Raw genomic sequence first — 18950 nt, 5'->3', positions numbered from 1 at the left:
GCATGATTTTGTGAAAGAAATATGTTACCAGGAAGGATACAAAAGCTAAGAGGGAGATTGCTTGGTGTATGTGAAGTGGAGAAGTCCCAAACATGGAAGAGGTGATATGTAGTATGGTCAAGGCAATGTAGGTGAAAAGAAAATGGAGGAGTAATTAGGAGGAGCATCAGGACTGATATAAGGGAAAAAATGAGAACACATACATTATATAATTGACTGAAGTGTTTTGTTTTACTTGGCTGGTGCTTTACTTGGTACTAAGAGAGTTGTGTGTGTGTGTGTGTGTGTGTGTGTGCGCATTAGACAAACAGGTGAATTATACATCTAGTTCATGGAAAGTATAAATAGGAAGAGTGAGGTTTGCACAAAGATGTGAGTCATATTTTGTCAGTAACAGGTAAGTCTTTTGGTCTCAATCACCTACCGTAGACAGTACTGCTATTAATTCATAACATAATAGACATTATTGAAAAAAAGCGGAATAACAAAAATCAGTGGGTTACTGTAATGCATGGTTATAAAATATACAAGGAGGACAGCTTAGGTCAAAGAGGTGTGGGGAGTTTCATTGTACCAAAAGATTCCTCAGAATCTAATCAGATAAAATTTGTGGGGAGAGACCCCCTAGTAGAATATACATGGATATAAATCCAAAGTGATAAGAATACAAATGTAATATCAGGATATGCTACCTGACTCCTGATCAGGAAAAGGATACTAAGTGAACAATACCAATCAGATCAAAGAGGCAACTATGTCTGACAAAACAATAATAATGGGCAACTTCAGCTACTAGCCTATCAGCTGGTCAAATTTCACATCACATGCAGGGTTTGAAAAGCAATTTCTCAACACTGGTAACCAGTCTTTTCCCTTCTGTGACCCCATGTTACACCAGAAGAAAGTTTCATGGCTTCCTCCCATAAATAAATTCGGAGAGTGGTCATTATCCATAGGTTTGAAAATGTATGCTTATAAACAATTGCTTCTTGGAATATCTAATTCTACAGCACATGAAATAAGAGACTATTCTTAATTTAGTCTTGGAGCGTTAAGTATAATTGAGCCACTGAGTAACAGCGCCCATAGTGTAGGTTAAGCATTTTGTGGAGAGGCATTGTACCAAAAATGAGCCTGGTAACCATAAAATTTAAAACAGGAGATTTCCATGTGGTTAATAGTCAACATCAATATGAAGTCAGTGGGAGCTGATGGTACTAAAATAGGTGCCTATGGTTAGGGCTACTACATCTGTCTTTAGGTGCCTAAATAAGTGGCTACTTTCAAAAGTGCAGAACAACCAACAGCTCCAATTCACTTCAGGGAGAGGTAGTGGGTATCCAACTTTCTTGAAAATGAGGTCACTTATTTAGGTGCTAAAGCATTAAGTTAGAATGCTGCTCTTAAGCACTCATTTTTAAATCTGGCCCAGAATGTTTTAACAGAAAATTGTTCCTGTTTCCCATTCTTCTATAAATATTAGCATAGCAAAGGAATGTATTGTTTCCCATTGCACTTCTATTGTCCTGTGTTGACAAGAGTTACAGTTTGTGTCTGTCTTATGCCAGCCACGTCCATGGAGAAATTCCAAACAACCTTGAATATAATACACAGTAGTATTTTACATACCAGCTGTATGTTTACAGATTGTTTGCAAGCTCCCACTTAATTGTAATTGTTCCTAAACAATGAAGGCAGCAGCTCTGTTCTCATTCTGCCGCTGACATTTGCATTGAAGAAGTAGTATAAATATGGTCTTGCTGGCACTGTTTCTTATGGGAAATAATGACATTTTCCACCATCAAAAAACAAAAACTTCACTTTATATTTTTCTAGTTGAGGGAATTGAAAAATATGTTTTTTTCTGCTTCCTTTTCGTTTTTTAGGTATTATTCTTGCACCTAAAGACGTGGATACGCTAGACAGTTTGGTGTTAGAGCCAAAAAATAATAAATTAATATAGTAAAGTGAGAATATGTGTAAAAAATAAAAAGCATAACACCTTTGGAACACATATGACACAAGGACTGGTTCTTGTGTTCTTCAGACAGATTTTAGGGGCTGGAGGTATTGAGTCTGATTCTCGACAGCCTTGCATCTTGTGTAGTGATTTACACCTGGGCAGAAGGAGGAAGCCCGCATGCTAAGGACCCTCCGTCCCCTCGCACCTAAACTTTTGGAGGCAGGAGCTACAGTCTTTTTAGTAGTATTATTTGTCCAATGTCTAACACACTGGTACACATCCTTGATTGAGGGTCTAGGTCAGTGGTGGAAAACCTACAGCTGGCAGGGTAATCTGCTAGCAGGACACGAGACAGTTTGTTTACATTGACCATACACAGGTACAGCCACCAGCAGCTCCCACTGGCCGAGGTTCACCGTTCCTGGCCAAAGGGAGCTGCAGGAAGCAGCAGCCAGCCTGCGCCGCTTCCCACAGCTCCCATTGGCCAGGAATGGCAAACCATGGCCACTGGGAGCTGTGGGCAGCTGTGCCTGCGGACGATCAGTGTAAACAAACTTTCTCGCATCCCACCAGTAGATTACCCTGATGGGCTGTGTATGGCCCGCAGGCCACAGGTTGCTCACCTTTGTTCTAGGTGCTACCATAATACAAATAATAAATAATCTTCTTACCTACTCACAGACCTCACCTGCAACATTCCAACCAACCTCAGCCCCAGGCCCTACCCAACCGTTCTCCCAGACTGTCCACCAGACTCCTACACTAATTGTCGCTCCTACTCCAGCATGTCCACACCTGGCACGCAAAACCTTCCATGAGTTATTGCCATGACCCCAATGTCTCAATTCTCTGTAGGTAAAAAATATTGAGACTGGAGAAGCAGCAACACTGGAGTTCATGGAAATGCAGCAGGAATGAACTTTTCCCAGCATTAACTGCTGGGCCTCTTTCTAATGCATCTATATTTTAGGAAAAAAGTTGTTCAGAAACATAAAGGAAGATAAGTCATGGTGATAGATGACCAATGAAACGAAATGATTTTGAAGACACACAAACTGCACAGCTGTGCCAGTTACAAAGAAAATGCCTCTGACCATTTCAATGCTTCTAGTTCAACCATTTGGACAGGTTAGCTTGATTCTATGCCATGGCGCTGTCAGAGCTGCTAGATAATATGTAGATTTCTCACTGATCTCCACAGGATATTGCTGTTATTTCAGGATTTATTACTTTGCGAGGAGAATGATGGACAACTATTCTCACAATACTAGCATACTCTCTGAAAATATTAAAATGCTGAACTTTCAGAAAAATGCAGTTTTTAAATATGATTGTCTTTATGGAAAAAGAACAATGCCCTGAGCTTTGAGCAATGCTGGCAGAATCTGTGAAAGCTTATATAGACATCCTTCTGAACTTTATTCTTGACTGGCAGAATTCTTGCTGTTCCATTCATTCCCAGGCAATCCCTGTGCTGGTATGGCCTCCCAGGGGTATGAGCAGCCATCATAGAGGCTCTTCTGCTTTATGACAGTGCAATAGGACCTGAGGATTTGGGTGACTTAAAACTATCTTCCCATCCCTCCTGAATTATGCCTGTAGGACCAAGCTCAGGATCTGGACCTTAGTGTCTGGAAAGCTGCCTTTTGTATTATTCTCCTCTGTTGCATTGGTAATAATCTCAGGTATTTTCAGCAGTTCTTATGTGCATTCCATTACACTCACATGCCATAAGCCCTACACTGTTCTCCTACAACATGTGAGCTGTCCTATGCTTAAACTCTTTTTCATGCTGCCATCCAATGTTCTTTTCTATTTTCAGTCCTCATCAGTTGAAATGGTTGTTTTCAAAATCTGAAATATGTGTTAGGCCTTATTGTAAATGTCATTTACCTTTACAATACTGTTCTTATGCTGATACTTAAAATGAAAAAAGAAATACAGAAGTAGGTTTAACTACTGTAAATGGGAGCAAAAATGTAATGATGGTCATTGAATGTAGCATGCATAGAGACACAAGGTATACCACCTTCTGTTGGTGGAAAGTACAAGATTTGAAGCCACATAGAACTCTTCCTCAGGTCTGGGAAGGAACTCAAAGTATCTGAACTAAATACAAGTCGGGAAAAATATTTTGTTTCTTGAATTTGCTCATGTGTGTAGCATATTTAGGTATTCAGACACCATGGTGATGGAACACAGTATCAATCTTTAGAAGATAAAAAGGATGAATATAGATTTTGACTGGTTAATAATTTACACTAATGATACACCATTGAATCGGATAACACAATTTTAGTAAGAGAAGTCTGGAATGGTTTATTTAAAAAAAACCCCACACACCTGATTATGGTTTATTTAGATGACAGTAGCTCCTAGATGTTCCTGTAGAGGGAGATCTGTGATATATATGTACAGACAGTTTAGTAAAAGATACACTCCCTACCCCAAAGAGCTAACAATTTTGTCAAGACTCTTCCAAAAAAAAGTTGTGGTGAATGTATCTAAAATAACAGTTGTCAGAGGTACTGTAGAATCTTCAGTACATTTTTATGAAAGCTTCCCTTGATGTAGAAGTGCATTTCAGCTGAAGCAAGAGCTTTGTTTGGAACTGGTAAGCACTCCAAGTTTTATTCCCTTTCTAACCTAATAGGTTTCTATTTTCATGCTTAAGCTGCTCCACCTGGATAAGTGTTCTCAGCCTTTCTTCTTTTCACTGTTTATGAACTTTCAAACACTAGGAAAGAACTGAGGCCATTTTTTTCAAAAGTAGCGACTGATTTAAATTCTGGTTTTTTGGGTGTCTGCTTTGATACTTTAGGTCTGATTTACAAAATTGCTGAGCACCCACAACTCCAACTGGAGATAATGAGAGTTTCAGGTCTTTCACCCCCCTAAAAATAAGGCCCAAGGTGTCCAAAACTGGACACCCCAAATTATTGACTAGTTTTGAAAATGTATCTGAGAGAGAGATGATGACTGCCCTGATACAGATAAAGGATAAAGAGAAATAGATTATACACCATGGTATTTGAGTGTCTACTAATTGAAGGCCACTCCTTCAGTAAGTCAGATGCTCCCTAGACTATGTATTTGACACTTTAAAAAGCAGCTAGTAAATAAAGCCACATCATTGCCCTTTAACATCCACTAATACACTAGGTGTATGTAGTCCTAAAATTATGCAGTTCTATTGAACTAAAAATTTCCTTTTCAACTAGGGCTGTCGATTAATCGCAGTTAACTCACACGGTTAACTCAAAAAAAAATTATCGCGATTAAAAAAACTTATCATGATTAATTGCAGTTTTTATCGCATTGTTAAACAATAGAATATCAATTGAAATTTAATAAATATTTTGGATGTTTTTTCTACATTTTCATATATATTGTATTCTGTGTTGTAACTGAAATCAAACTGTATATTATGTTTATTACAAATATTTGCATTGTAAAAATGATAAATAAAAGAAATAGTATTTTTCCATTCACCTTTTACAAGTACTGTAGTGAAATCTCTTTGTGGTGAAAGTCCAATTTACAAATGTAGATTTTTTTTGGTATATAACTGCACTCAATAACAAAATAATATAAAACTTCAGAGCCTACAAGTCCACTCAGTCCTACTTCTTGTTCAGCCAATCGCTAGGACAAACAAGTTTGTTTACATTTACAGGAGATAATGCTGCCCTCTTCTTATTTACAATGTCACCAGAAAGTGAGAACAGGCATTTTCATGGCACTTTTGTAGCCAGCCGGCCATATTTATGTGCCAGATATGCTAAATATGCGTATGCCTCTTCATGCTTTGGCCACCATTCCAAAGGACATGCTTCCAAGCTGATGATGCTCATTTAAAAAAATAATGCATTGCTTAAATTTGTGACTGAACTCCCTGAGGGAGAATTGTATGTCCCCTACTCTGTTTCACTGGCATTTTGCCATATATTTCATGTTACAGCAGTCTTGGATGATGACCCAGCACATGTTCTTCATTTTAAGAACACTTTCGCTGCAAATTTAATGAAACACAAAGAAGGTACCAATGGAGATTTCTAAATAGTTGTACAGAATTCAACCCAAGGTTTAAAAATCTGAAGTGCCTTCCAAAATCTGAGAGGGACAGGGTGTGGAACATGCAGAAGTCTTAAAAGAGCAACACTCCGATGTGGAAACTACAGAGCCCAAACCACCAAAAAAGAAAATCAACCTTCTGCTTGTGGCATCTGACTCAGATAAAGGAAATTAACATGCATCAGTCCACACTGCTTTGTGTTCTGTTATCGAGCAGAACCCATCCCTAGCATGGAGGCATGTCCCCTAGAATGGTGGTTGAAGCATAAAGGGACATATGAATCTTTAGTGCATCTGGCACGTAAATATCTTGCGACGCTGGCTACAACAGTGCCATGAGAATGCCTGTTCTCACTTTCAGGTGACACTGTAAACAAGAAGCAGGCAGCATTATCTCCTGCAAATGTCAACAAACTTGTTTGTGTGATTGGCTAAACAAGAAGTAGGACTGAGTGGACTTGCAGGCTCTAAAATTTTACATTGTTTTATTTTTGAATGCAGGTTTTTTGTACATAATTCTATGTTTGTAAGTTCAACTTTTATAATAAAGAGATCACACTAGGGTACTTGTATCAGGTGAATTGAAAAATACGATTTCTTTTGGTTTTTTTTACAGTGAAAATACTTTTAATAAAAAATAATATAAAGTGAGTACTGTACACTTTGGATTCTGTGTTGTAATTGAAATATATATATATAATCAAAAATATTTAAAGAAATGGTATTCTATTAATGCTGAACAGTGCAATTAATTGTGTGATTAATCACGATTAATTTTTTAATCACTTGACAGCCGTACTTTCAATATTTAGTGCTGCTTGTATGCTCAGTGACTAATATGCAGGTCAATCTTGCATAATCTTATGGGTATAGCTCCAGAACCAAAGCATTGTCTCAACTAATTTGCTGTGTGTGTTTAGCAGAGATACTGTATGCTTTATTGCTTTGTCAATAACATTTTGAAACAAACTAAAATAATGATGTTGTGAACACATTCATATACTATAAAGCAGTGGATGCTGTCAAGCATTTCTATTCCCATTTTGTTCCAGCTATTTGACTAAATTATTGAAGATTTCTTTTTGAAGTTCATATATTGCACATTAATGCAATGTTCCATTTAGCTTTCCAAATGGCAACAATGTAGAGGGTATAGTACTCCTCTCCCTATTATGCTGACTAAGATGGACATCCTGATTTACTCTAGTGCATCTGTGAGGACAATCAGGTCTATATACTTGACGTGTTTTGGCTATCCCATCCCTTTTCTCTCCAACTTCCTGATGGAGTTTTCGTGACACCACAGCATGTTCATAAAGCTGCTGCCCATAAAGCTGTACATGTACTAAGAAGTGCAATAGCATCATTTCTATCCTCAAAATTCTCTGCTGGCTCCACATTTATTTCAAGACCCAGATTAAAATTGCTGCCCTTGGTTTTAAAACTCTGGATTTCATAGAATCATAGAATATCAGGGTTGGAAGGGACCTTAGGAGGTCATCTAGTCCAACCCCCTGCTCAAAGTAGGACCAATCCCCAACTAAATCATCCCATCCAGGGCTTTGTGAAGCCTGACCTTAAAAACCTCTAAGGAAGGAGATTCCACCACCTCCCTAGGCAACCCATTCCAGTGCTTCACCACCCTCCTAGTGAAACAGTTTTTCCTAATACCCAACCTAAACCTCCCCCACTGCAACTTGAGACCATTGCTCCTTATTCTATCATCTGGTACCACTGAGAACAGTCTAGATCCATTCTCTTTATCTATCCTTTCCAGTCTAGATCCATCCTTTCAGGTAATTGAAAGCACCTAACAAATCCCCTCTCATTCTTCTCTTCTGAAGACTAAATAATCCCAGTTCCCTCAGCTGCTCCTCATAAGTCATGTGCTCCTGCCCCCTATTCATTTTTGTTGCCCTCTGCTGGACTCTTTCCAATTTTTCCACATCCTTCTTGTAGTGTGGGGCCCAAAACTGGACACAGTACTCCAGAGAGGCCTCAACAATGTCGAATAGAGGGGAATGATCGCATCCCTTGATCTGCTGGCAATGCTCCTACTTATACAGCCCAAAACGCCATTAGCCTTCTTGGCAACAAGGGCACACTCTTAACTCATATCCAGTTTCTCATCCACTGTAACCCCTAGGTCCTTTTCTGCAGAACTGCTGCCTAGCCACTCAGTCCCTAGTCTGTAGCAGTGCGTGGGATTCTTCCTTCCTAAGTCCATGACTTTGTCCTTGTCCTTGTTGAACCTCATCAGATTTCTTTTGGCCCAATCCTCTAATTTGTCTAGGTCCCTCTGTATCCTATCCCTACCCTCCAGCGTATCTACCACTCCTCCCAGTTTAGTGTCATCTGCAAACTTGCTGAAGGTGCAATCCACGCCATCCTCCAGATCATTAATAAAGATATTGAACAAAACTGGCCCCAGGATTGACCCTTGGGGCACTTCCCTTGATACTGGCTGCCAACTAGACATGGAGCCATTGATCACTACCCGTTGAGCCTGATGATCTAGCCAGCTTTCTATCTATTTTGTCTCATGGGCTCAGTTCACAACATGGCAAACCCAGATTGTGCGCCTCTGAAGCATGGTTGCATCTGATCCCCTTGCCTCTCCACATTCCCTCCTCTTGCACCAGCCTCCTTTCCTAGCCACTGGAGTCAGTCAGCACTCTAGGAGTGCACCCCATGGCTGAGCAGCTGAGCCCCCCACCCCTGGCGGGGGTGGAGAGGTGACCCCACCCCAGATCCTACAATAAAGAGGAAACTATTTAAACGGGGGGAGGTGGGGCACTGATCCCTGTCACATGACAGCTTCTTGACCTTGTGTAAGTCTGACATACATCATATGACTGGGGACAGGAAACAAAGCTTACTTAGAAGAATTCCTGTGTCACATCCTTACTACATACACATAGTACAGTCTTGCTATTTTTCATTGCAAAAGCCCTCTTTTCTATATCTTTAGCCAGATGAAATAGAACTCCTGTATTTCTCTACCTCCTGGACTCTGAAATTTTCTCCGCCTTGTCTATGTCTCAAATTATGTCCCTCTTCTGCTTCTTAATTAACTCTGGAACACAGTTCACATGAAAAGTCTTTAAAATATATTCTATGTTGTACATAGCCTCAGTGCACTTATTTTCTCTCTTGCTAAATCAGAAACTTCAGGGAGTGAGGGATTAAAAAAAGAAAGAGTTGTTTATATTTAAAAGTCTCTTGATCCATTACACAAACCACTTCAATGCCCAGTCCTATTCATAAGATGATCAACTGTTGCCACAGTTCATAGTCTCACCTGCTTATATAATTCTACTATACGTGAATTATTAAAAAAAAAAAGTAAACACAAATTTCCTTTTTGACATGTGTTAGGAGGTAGACTGGGAATAAATATCAGATTTTTTTGCATACGAAAATAATTAAAATTAATAACTGGCTGACATAGTACCTTATTTTAATCCAAAAATCCCAAATCTTACATCAATACTATATGTAATGGGATGCCTTCATCAATCAGGGAAATGCAGCCACCTTTGGAATGTAAAGTGTCAGTTTTTAAGCAGTTAATAGCTAGATGGTACTACAGTTCAGGACAGAAACGGAAAAACAATGTATCTAGTGGCAATTGCCACGGAAATTTAGGTGGGTAGAATGTAATTACATGCTTGGAATTTGGCCAGGAGCCTGAGGCTAATGTTCCAACTCTTGTAGAAAGTACTAAGGCTCTTTAATGACAACAAATGGTCAGGACCTTGGTTTTAATTAATTAATGTTTGAATAGTACTTTGAAGATGTAAACTATAATATTATTTTACATATCCTTCCAAACAAGGCACCTCGTGCAGGCAGGGCCTTCTAACCCCTTAATAAATATTGCATTGGTTGTGAAGTAAAGTTTGTGAAAAGATACAAAAATAGAGTAAAAGTTTAGGATAATGTTAACTGGTCTGCGGGGAAAACTAGTGAGGAATGAGAAATGACCCAAAACTAAGAATACTCCTGCAGTTCTGGTAACTATGTGCCGGACGGGCTTGTTTTGTGTTTGTGTGTATATGGTAGGGACTGGGATGGGATGGGGGCTTCTGATTAATAGATTCAGAATTGCTCAGTTCTCTGTCTTTGGGTCTGTAGAGGTAACCACAAGTTTGTTACAATAATAAGAATAGAAGAAAGGAGGTTGGTTTTCCTTTTTCTTTTTCTTTTTCTTTCCTTTTTTTTTTTTTTTTTGAGTCCCTGTGTGATATGTGACTGTTAGATTTTGTAAGGAGTGTAAGGTAGGAAACTGAGTCATGAGTCCACCCAATTTAAGTGTAACCAATTTTCATCTTTATTTATAAATTTTCAGACAGATTTATTGTCACATAGTTTCTGATTATATGTTTATGACAGAGACTAAACAGATAAAGCAAAACAGGTGGGGTCCAAGTTTGCCAACTACTCGGTACCAGGAAGCGCTCCTGTATTTCATGATGAGTGCCTCAGTCATAGGTGCTGACTTCCTGGGGTGGATCTTCCTGCTCTGCCCCAGGTCCTCCCCCACTCCACCCCTTCCCCCAAACCCCTACCCCCTGCCTCTTCCTGCTCCTCCTCCCATCCTCCCCAATGTCTCCTGCATACTGATGAACATCTGATCACGGTGGGTTGGAGGTGCTGCCGGGGGGAGGGGGAGGCACTGATCCATGGGACTGCCAGTGGGTGCTGATCACCCACTCTTTTTTTCCTGTGGGTGCTCCAGGGATGGAGCACCTACAAGTCGACACCTATGCTCTCAGTCCCTTTCTGGTATGGTCCTTCAGTCTCATTTCTTCAGTATCTGGTCTGGTATTTCTCCGACTTGGGCTCTTGTTCACTTGTTTCTTATACGTTTTCACCTTATATATTCAATAGTTTTCCTCAATCAACACTAAGCATTGTGTCTTACATAACCTGTACAATATGTACACTCAAGTCTACTCTGAAACCTACCATAACTTTCACTGTCTACACTGTTTTGATGCCATTATGTCTTTGTCACCGTACACCTGATTTTCCCAAGATAGAGGCTTTTACCATGATGTTTTGTGTGTCTATTATACCAGCTGGTATCTAAATTCTCCAGGACAATAACTAACCATCACCTTTGTTCTGTCAGCAATAAATATTACCTAAACAAGTTTATGTAAGAGAAAGAGATTAGCAAGACAACACTTGTGCCAGGAAGAAGCTAGCCTAGGGCCTGGACATAAGCTGTACCCATCATAACTATCCATATTTATAAACTATTACATTAAACTAACAAAACTCTTATTTTTAACATTCAGCAATTCTTCATATTTCAGTAACATGATTCAGCATATTTGAATAGGGAAGTTATGAGGTGCAATGTGACCTGACCCCAATATCAGTATTTTCTTATCTTCTCCAAACATATGTTTTCAGAGGACTTTTGCTCAAAGTCTAACATCACTCTTGTAAATTTATTAACAAGCCTTGTCAGTAATTTTGCCTCTTGGATTTAGAAGGCTGAGGTAATTAATTGTTCCCCAATGTGTTCCACAGTTCCGAAGATGTAACAGTTAAATGCTTGGACATTTAACCTAACCTCTTTGATAAGAGAACAGTGGCTTGCATGGTATTTTGTTACTTGCACTTCTGATACCTGTTGAGAGCAAAAAGAAGACAACTGGATGAAAACAAAGAGAAACAAATTGAACAGAAACAGATTGTTTTTAATTTTTTTAACAGGCTTTTTTTTTTTAAAAAAAAGAGTTTAAATTGCTTCCTTTCACCTCACCCAGTTCATCCATCCAACATAAACATTAGAGTTAATTAAGTAACAAATATGGGAAAACTGCACTAAATATCTACCACTATAGAACCAAGGCACATATCATTGATTCGAAGAGAGGTAGTTGCTGGCCAATGACAATGTTATTTTCAGAAGTGAAGTCATTGTATGCTGTAAACCCTCAGTACTATGCAATTCAGTCACTAGCTACTATTTCTCCTTCCCTCCCTCAATGATGCTGTGTTGTTTTATTGTTTGGGATTTTTTTGAAAATATGTTGGGTAAGGAAAATGTCAACAACCTTGGTGAGGCCTCCTTTATTGGCAGAAGATCTTAAATTGAGCTCTAAGAGTAGTGAAGTAGGATTGCATCTGAATCTTTATCTATAGAAGGTTCTAGAGCTGAAGGCCCTTTGTTGAAAATGCTTCGTCTCCTTCCATATATGAGTTTTGCTAGAGGCTTTCTCAGCCATAGTAAATACCTAGAATTGTACAGTCCACAGGTCTGATATGAAAAGAATTCTATCCAGGCCCTATCCTACTGAGGCCTTTGTACATTGGGACTTGACTTAAAGGAAGATTTAAAATATTCTTTTTAATCATCTGGATTACAGTGAAAAATTGAAATCAGGAAATCAGTTAGGACAGATCCAGAGAAATGTTCATCCTTCTGAGATGGAATTAATACAACCACGAGCAACTTCTATTCAATCAACGACACTGATTTAAAATGCTGGTTCTCCAGGTTTTCAAAGGGAACTCTTAGTTGGCACATGATAAGGAATTTCAGCCTGTATTTTAATGTTTAAAAACCACAAGATATATAACTTCCTGAAATACAGCCTAAATGAGGGCCCTCAGTGGTACACTGAATTCTTAACAAGTTCAAGGATGCTTTAAAGTCCTGAGCATACACAGGGGCAAACTTGTTGAGATGGAAGTCAGGTTTCCTAATTTCATTGAGAATATTCTCCTTGAAACAGAGGTCTATTCATGCTGGTTTTCAAACCCTTTATGTGCTCAGTACAAAATTCAAAGTAAATGACCTTTAAAGTTGAGGATTCCACCCCTGTTTTGATTTGTTTTCGGTTATGATTTTTTTTTTCCTTGCAGCATGAGTAACTTTTACTCTCTGGAAGGATAAGTATTTCCCTACCTTGCTGTCTTCCAAACCATAAGCCATTAACTGAGGAAACTAAGGTCTACTTGGCCTAACTCTTTTTGCAAGTGTAATGCATTAGTATTCAAAAGGAATTAGTTCATGCTTCCAGCTTTAGGAGCCTGGTTGTGTGTGAGGGGCTTTTTGATGTGATGTTTTAGCATGTGACTATATCCTGTTTTACTCTGTTTCTTCCTTGCACAATTAGCTCTCCCAGTTGCACCTGGATACCCATGGTTTTTTTGTTTAGGGCTCAGATTTTTTTAAGTGCAACAAAGAACACTCCAAGGACAAGGGGAGGTGCAGTCTTTTTTTATTATTATTTTATACATATATAGAGAGAGAGAGCGGTGGGGGTTTTAGAACATGGTGGAAAGTTTAGATAGACATGATCAAAAAGTGTGCTGAATACTTTTGGCCCATTATGATCATCTGAACATGTTCAGAACAATCTTCAATTTGGTATTTCTAGAATCTTAGTTCTAAAGACAAGATTAATCAAAGTGTTGCAGTCTCAGTCCACTATGTCCACTTGGCACTACTCAGATGAGGCTGGGTGGTATGGGATCAGGGAAATACAGCTGAATCTCTGATAGCCACCCCCACCCTACTTCAATCTAGTCTGTCTCAGCTCTGCTAATAAGAATCCAACCCTAAGTTATTTAAATTAGTATTTTAGATTTAATAAGTAGTTTTGCTCATAGCATTGTCCATACTGAACATCACAGTGGATTCTACTCTTCAACTGTTGGGTGAAGCACCTGCAACTCTACCAGAAGAATAAGAAAAAAAAAAAAAAAGATTATTCCACATTAACTAATAAAAGCTAAAATTCACCAGTTCTGTTTTAAAGGAAGGGAACAGTGTACAGCCTGACATATTTTATCTATGTCTTTCTTCAGAGGAGAACGTTTAAAGAAGAACTGTCCTTTCTACATAGACTTTATGTAGTAACTATGTATAAAATCAAAAAGGGAGAAAAGAGCTCATTTTCTCACTAACACATCTTCAAAGTTGTCAAACTACTATGTATATATCACATTTCTTTCTTTCTCTCCACCCCCCCACTGTTCAAAATATTCTTTTGACTATCCACCCAACACTGAGTTTAAAGTCTCTAGAAAGAATTGCTTCAAATGGAGCAGGGTTGAATAAAAATGGAAACTCACCTGAAGGAATCTTTTGTAGGTATACTCCTGTATCTATCCCTTTTCTCGCCTTTCCCATATGCTTGATATTTTGAGCATGATGAGTTTTCTTTCATTCAATTAAAAAGAAAAAAAAAAGTTTATGACTCAGAGTCAGATTGGAAAGTGGTGGAATTCAAATTTACTCTAAGAGCACCGTATATATTTGTACACTTATAATGCTCCTGTGAAATTACTCGTTTTGAAATAGAACTAATGATTCCCAGATAACTATTTAAATTAAAATTGAAACTGGGAGGGGAAAAATACCCAGATTCTTCTAAAAGAAGGCCAGTGTTGAGCAGTCAGCTCCTTGTATTTACTACTCCAATGTAGGACACTTGGCTTGTTACAGCTGCTAAAGACAGGGCAGATCATTTAAAAAAAATGCAGATATGGTCTAAAACTCTAATGGTGTGTCGCCCCCCCCCCTCCTACTCCTCCTCTCAGATCTATCATGGAGACTTAAAAAGAAAAAAAAATAGTAGAAAGCAATTAGCTGGCATTCCTGCTTTTCTACAGTTTAATGAAGAATATTTTTGTGCTGTCACAGATTAGAATCAGATGCAATGTGTATCTGAACACTTTTTTGTCCTCTAAGTGACCTGCACAGGAATTATTTGAATAGGAGCACGGAGAGTCAAAGATTAAGATGACCGGTGCTACTTGGCCAACGTACACAAACCTTTAGAATCTAGATCTCTCTCCGCTGCATCTTCATAAAAATATCACGAGGAAACAGAAATCTTAAAGCCTCAAATTTGCCTTTAATGTAGACTAAGAAAAATGGGTAATGACTTCTGTAGATGAAAACTGGTCTCTATTTGATAGAATGTAAATCTCAGTAGGAATGGTGGGAAAATGTCCCTGGTAAAGATTTTGGTGACATCAGTTTATTGAACTAATTAGAACCTGCCTAAAGATGTTTTTAGATTGCAGCAGTTCTCTGAACAATGTTACTGATGAAACAATACCATGTAGGTAGCATTCTCTCTGACTCAATTTTGTTCAAAAGACCTTTTATAGTTTTTTGCAAGGAGGTTGCTCTGCCTAACAGTGGTGAGCTGGTTAAGATAATTTTGTTAGGCTAAACATGCCCAGCTCCTTAAGTCTCTTCTCATAAGGCAGGGTCTCAATTCCTCTGATCATCCTAGAAGCCTTCTCTGCACCTGTTTCAGTTGCAATTCATCTTTCTTAAACATGGGAGGCCAAAATTGCACAAGCATTCCACATGAGGTCTCACCAGTGCCTTGAATGGTAATCACACTTCCCTATCTCTACAGAAAATACCTCACCTGATGCATTTTAGGATTGCATTAACATTTTTCATGACTGCATCACATTGGCAGTACCTAATCATCCTGTGATCGACCAGTTCACCCATGTCTTTTTCTTCCTCTCTCTTCCAACTGATAAATTCCCATCTAATAGCAAAAAATGTTCCAAAGTACATGCCCTTGCACTTCACACTATTAAATTTAATCCAATTTCTATTAGTCCAGTTTTCAAGGTTGTCCGAATCTTCTTGTATGATGTTCCGGTCCTCCTCCACATTGGCAATACCTTCCAGCTTTGTACCATCCGCAAATTTTTTTCTTAATTATTTTTTTTTTGGCATACTCCTACTTTGTGTGCCAAGGTCAATAAGGAAAATGTTAAATAAGATTTGTTCCAAGACTTATTCCTGAGGAACTCCACTATTAATCTCACTCCAGACTGACAGTTCACCTTTCAGCATGACTGATTTCAGTCTCCCCTTTAACCAGTCCCTTCCTACCTTTAAAGTCTCATATTAATCTCCATCTTCTCCAATTTAACTAATAATTTCCCATGTAGAACTGTCTCAAATGGTTTACTGAAATCCAGGTAGATAAGATCTACTGCATTTCCACTGTCTAGAAAACTGGTTAGCTTCTTAAAAAAAATAAAATCAGGTTGGTCTTGAATGATCTACTTTTTGTAAAACCATGTTGTATTTTATTCCAGTTACCATTTACCTGTATGTTTTTAAATACTGTCCCTTTCCAAATTTGTTCTAAAATCTTGCATACAGTTGAGGTCAAACTAATGGACCTGTAGTTGCATGGATCACTTTTTCCCACTTTCTTATATATATATATATATATACACACTGTAGCATTCATACAAGGTTCATGCACTTGGCAACATTCAGGGCACACCCGGAGTGTTGTGTAGGAGCAGTGCACACACGGCTCCTCTCAAGGGCATGAACCTTGGAATCTCGCCCAGATGACATGAACCGTGGGAAGCCTCCCAGGACTGGGCTCAAGGCCCGAGAGCAAGGAATGTGGTAGATAGAAATTGGTAATAAGAATGTTAAACAAAGCCAGTGTATTCCTTTTATCTGTTGGAGAATGTAATGCGCGGGGGGAGAGAAAGAATAAAGGAGAAGGTGGAAAGCTGACAGGACCAGCCCGTTGGCAGACCAGCCTGCTTGCTTGCTTAAAGCTTTGTGCTGTCTTGTATTTGAACCGCAACAACACACACTATATTTGCAATTCTCCAGTCATAGAGTTTGTCCATTAACTTTGGGGTTTCATTAAAAATCCTTGCTGTTGGGCTTGAAATTTCATGCGTCAATTCCTTTAAGTTGTTTGAGTTTGGCTTTCATCTTGGATGTGGTAATTTCCGCTTCCATACCCTTGTTCCCATTAGCCACCCTGCCATTTCCCCCAAGCTCCTCATGACCCTTATCAAAAACTGAGGCAAAGTATTTGTTCAGGTGTTGGGCCATACCTAGATACTTCAATCTGCACCTCATCCTCAGTGTTTAGAAGTCCCACTTCTTTCCTTACTTTCTGCTTATTCGTATGGCTAACAAACCTATTATGATTGTTTTTCATTTCCTTTGCAAAGTCCAGCTCTGCTTGGCTTTTGTCAATTCTCATTTTTTCCCATACTTTCTGACCTCCAGGAAGTATCTTCTTACTGATCCATCCCCTCTTGCATTCCTTGTTGGCTATCTTCTTTGTCTTAATAACCTGTCTGAGATGCTTCTTCATCCAGTTTTTTCTGTAACACTTCCCTACAAGATTTCCCCCCATGCTTGGGCTGCAGGATCTAGATAGTTTCTGCAACTTTGACTAGAAATAATTCCAAGCCACCTCCACATTCAGATCCTTGTTCTTCAGTCCAGTCAATTTCCCTAACTAATTCCTGTTACCTCATTTTCTCTAGAAACCAACCCAGGGTTACACTTATATTGGTTTTATTAAATGCCACTATTGGATCAAACAGAAAAGGGATGGAGCTTATTCATGCATGCACACATTCACGGCATTCATACCCTCATGCACCTACATACTCACAGAGGCAGAGAGTTACTGGAGACAGCAGAGGAAGCTGAGAAGCCGAAGCATAGTAGATCTGGTGTGTCCGCCTGCGGTCATGGATCCAGGTCAGCGAGCAGGTCAAGAAGCAGGGGGCTTGTGCGCATGCCTTCTTCCTTTTGCTGGAACTGGGTGGCTCCTGTCACGTACACTGAGTTTTTCCTGCTGTGTCCATCACCGAGAAGCATTCCCAGACCTTGTGCCTTTCATGCATACCAGGTTCTTCTTTTCTTTACAGCACTCCATGATTGCCTTCTCAGGGCAGATTATATCAGACACACCTGGCTCCTGTCTCTGGGCTCTTTTCTCTTTGCAGTTCCTCTCCACCCAGTCCCACATACACTCCCTTATCTTCCACACACACTCCCTTTTTCACACTCTCTCTGATCGCGTGATGGAATATTGCAAAGCTTGGAGGTTCATACAAGTGGTAACTGAAAAGATTACAAAGCTTGCAAAAGTTACAGAATTTAAAAGGTTATGCTAACAATCACTAAAGTTACAAAGTTTGCAGAAGGTTACAGAACTTAATGATCATACTAGCAATGACTGAAAAGTTACAAATCTTATAATCACATTCTACTGGATTGAGCGGAGGCTTTACATAACAATTCCTATACTTGTTTTAAGTTTGCCCTTTTGGAATCAGAGACCCCAGTTTAAGTTAAACAGAATTAATCATGACTACTCAAACCAAGGTTATCTTCTACAACCAGTTCTTTTATGAGGTCCTCACTATTTACCAATATTAAATCTAAAATGGCATCACCTCTTGTTGGCACAGTGACTATTTGGTGAAGAAATCTGTTAGCTATCACATCCAGAAATATCTGGGCCATATAATTGTGAGTAGCATTTGTCCTCCTATCTATATCTGGTAAATTAAAGTCTCTCATAATTGCACAATGCCCAGTACTATTTATTTAATTAACTACAATAGAGATCTCTATCCCAATCCAGATCAGATCCTGGGGGTCTGTAGCATTCCCCAAGCACTATCTTAGTGAAGCCTCTGCTATCATTTCCCCCCAGTGTTTTTAACCCAAATAGATTCCATTTTATCCATTCCATCACTCTTAATTTCTATAATCTACCTTGTCATTGATACATAATACTACTCCACCACCCTTACCTTTACTTCTCTTTCCTGAACAGTGCATACCTTTCAATACCTGTATTCCAGTCATGACTGTTATTCACCATGTTTCTATTATCCCTCTAATATCTATTTTCACTTCTTGCACCAGTAGCTCTAGTTCCCTCATTTTGTTACCCAGGCTCCTTTTTAAAATTTTTACTTGGTCTCCCCAGATTCCTTACCAGGATAGGTGCCAGTTATTATACTGCCAGTATCGCCTACCTGACCGTTACTGTCATTGTAATTGGCACTATATTTTCCCTTGTTGTCCATTCTCGTACCTTCTGTTCTTTTCTGTATTGCTTTA

At 39.0% G+C, this 18950-nt stretch overlaps 1 pseudogene; it reads right to left on the bottom strand.

Moving 5' to 3' along the window:
* LOC144266219 (E3 SUMO-protein ligase ZBED1-like) overlaps positions 1–18950 on the bottom strand; it is a 69775-nt pseudogene that overhangs the window by 6921 nt on the left and 43904 nt on the right.

The sequence above is a fragment of the Eretmochelys imbricata genome, chromosome 6 (assembly GCF_965152235.1).
Source record: "Eretmochelys imbricata isolate rEreImb1 chromosome 6, rEreImb1.hap1, whole genome shotgun sequence".
Classification (NCBI taxonomy): Eukaryota; Metazoa; Chordata; order Testudines; family Cheloniidae; genus Eretmochelys; species Eretmochelys imbricata.
The sequence above is the reverse complement of the archived record's forward strand: the minus strand, read 5'-3'. Positions and strand labels throughout refer to the sequence as shown.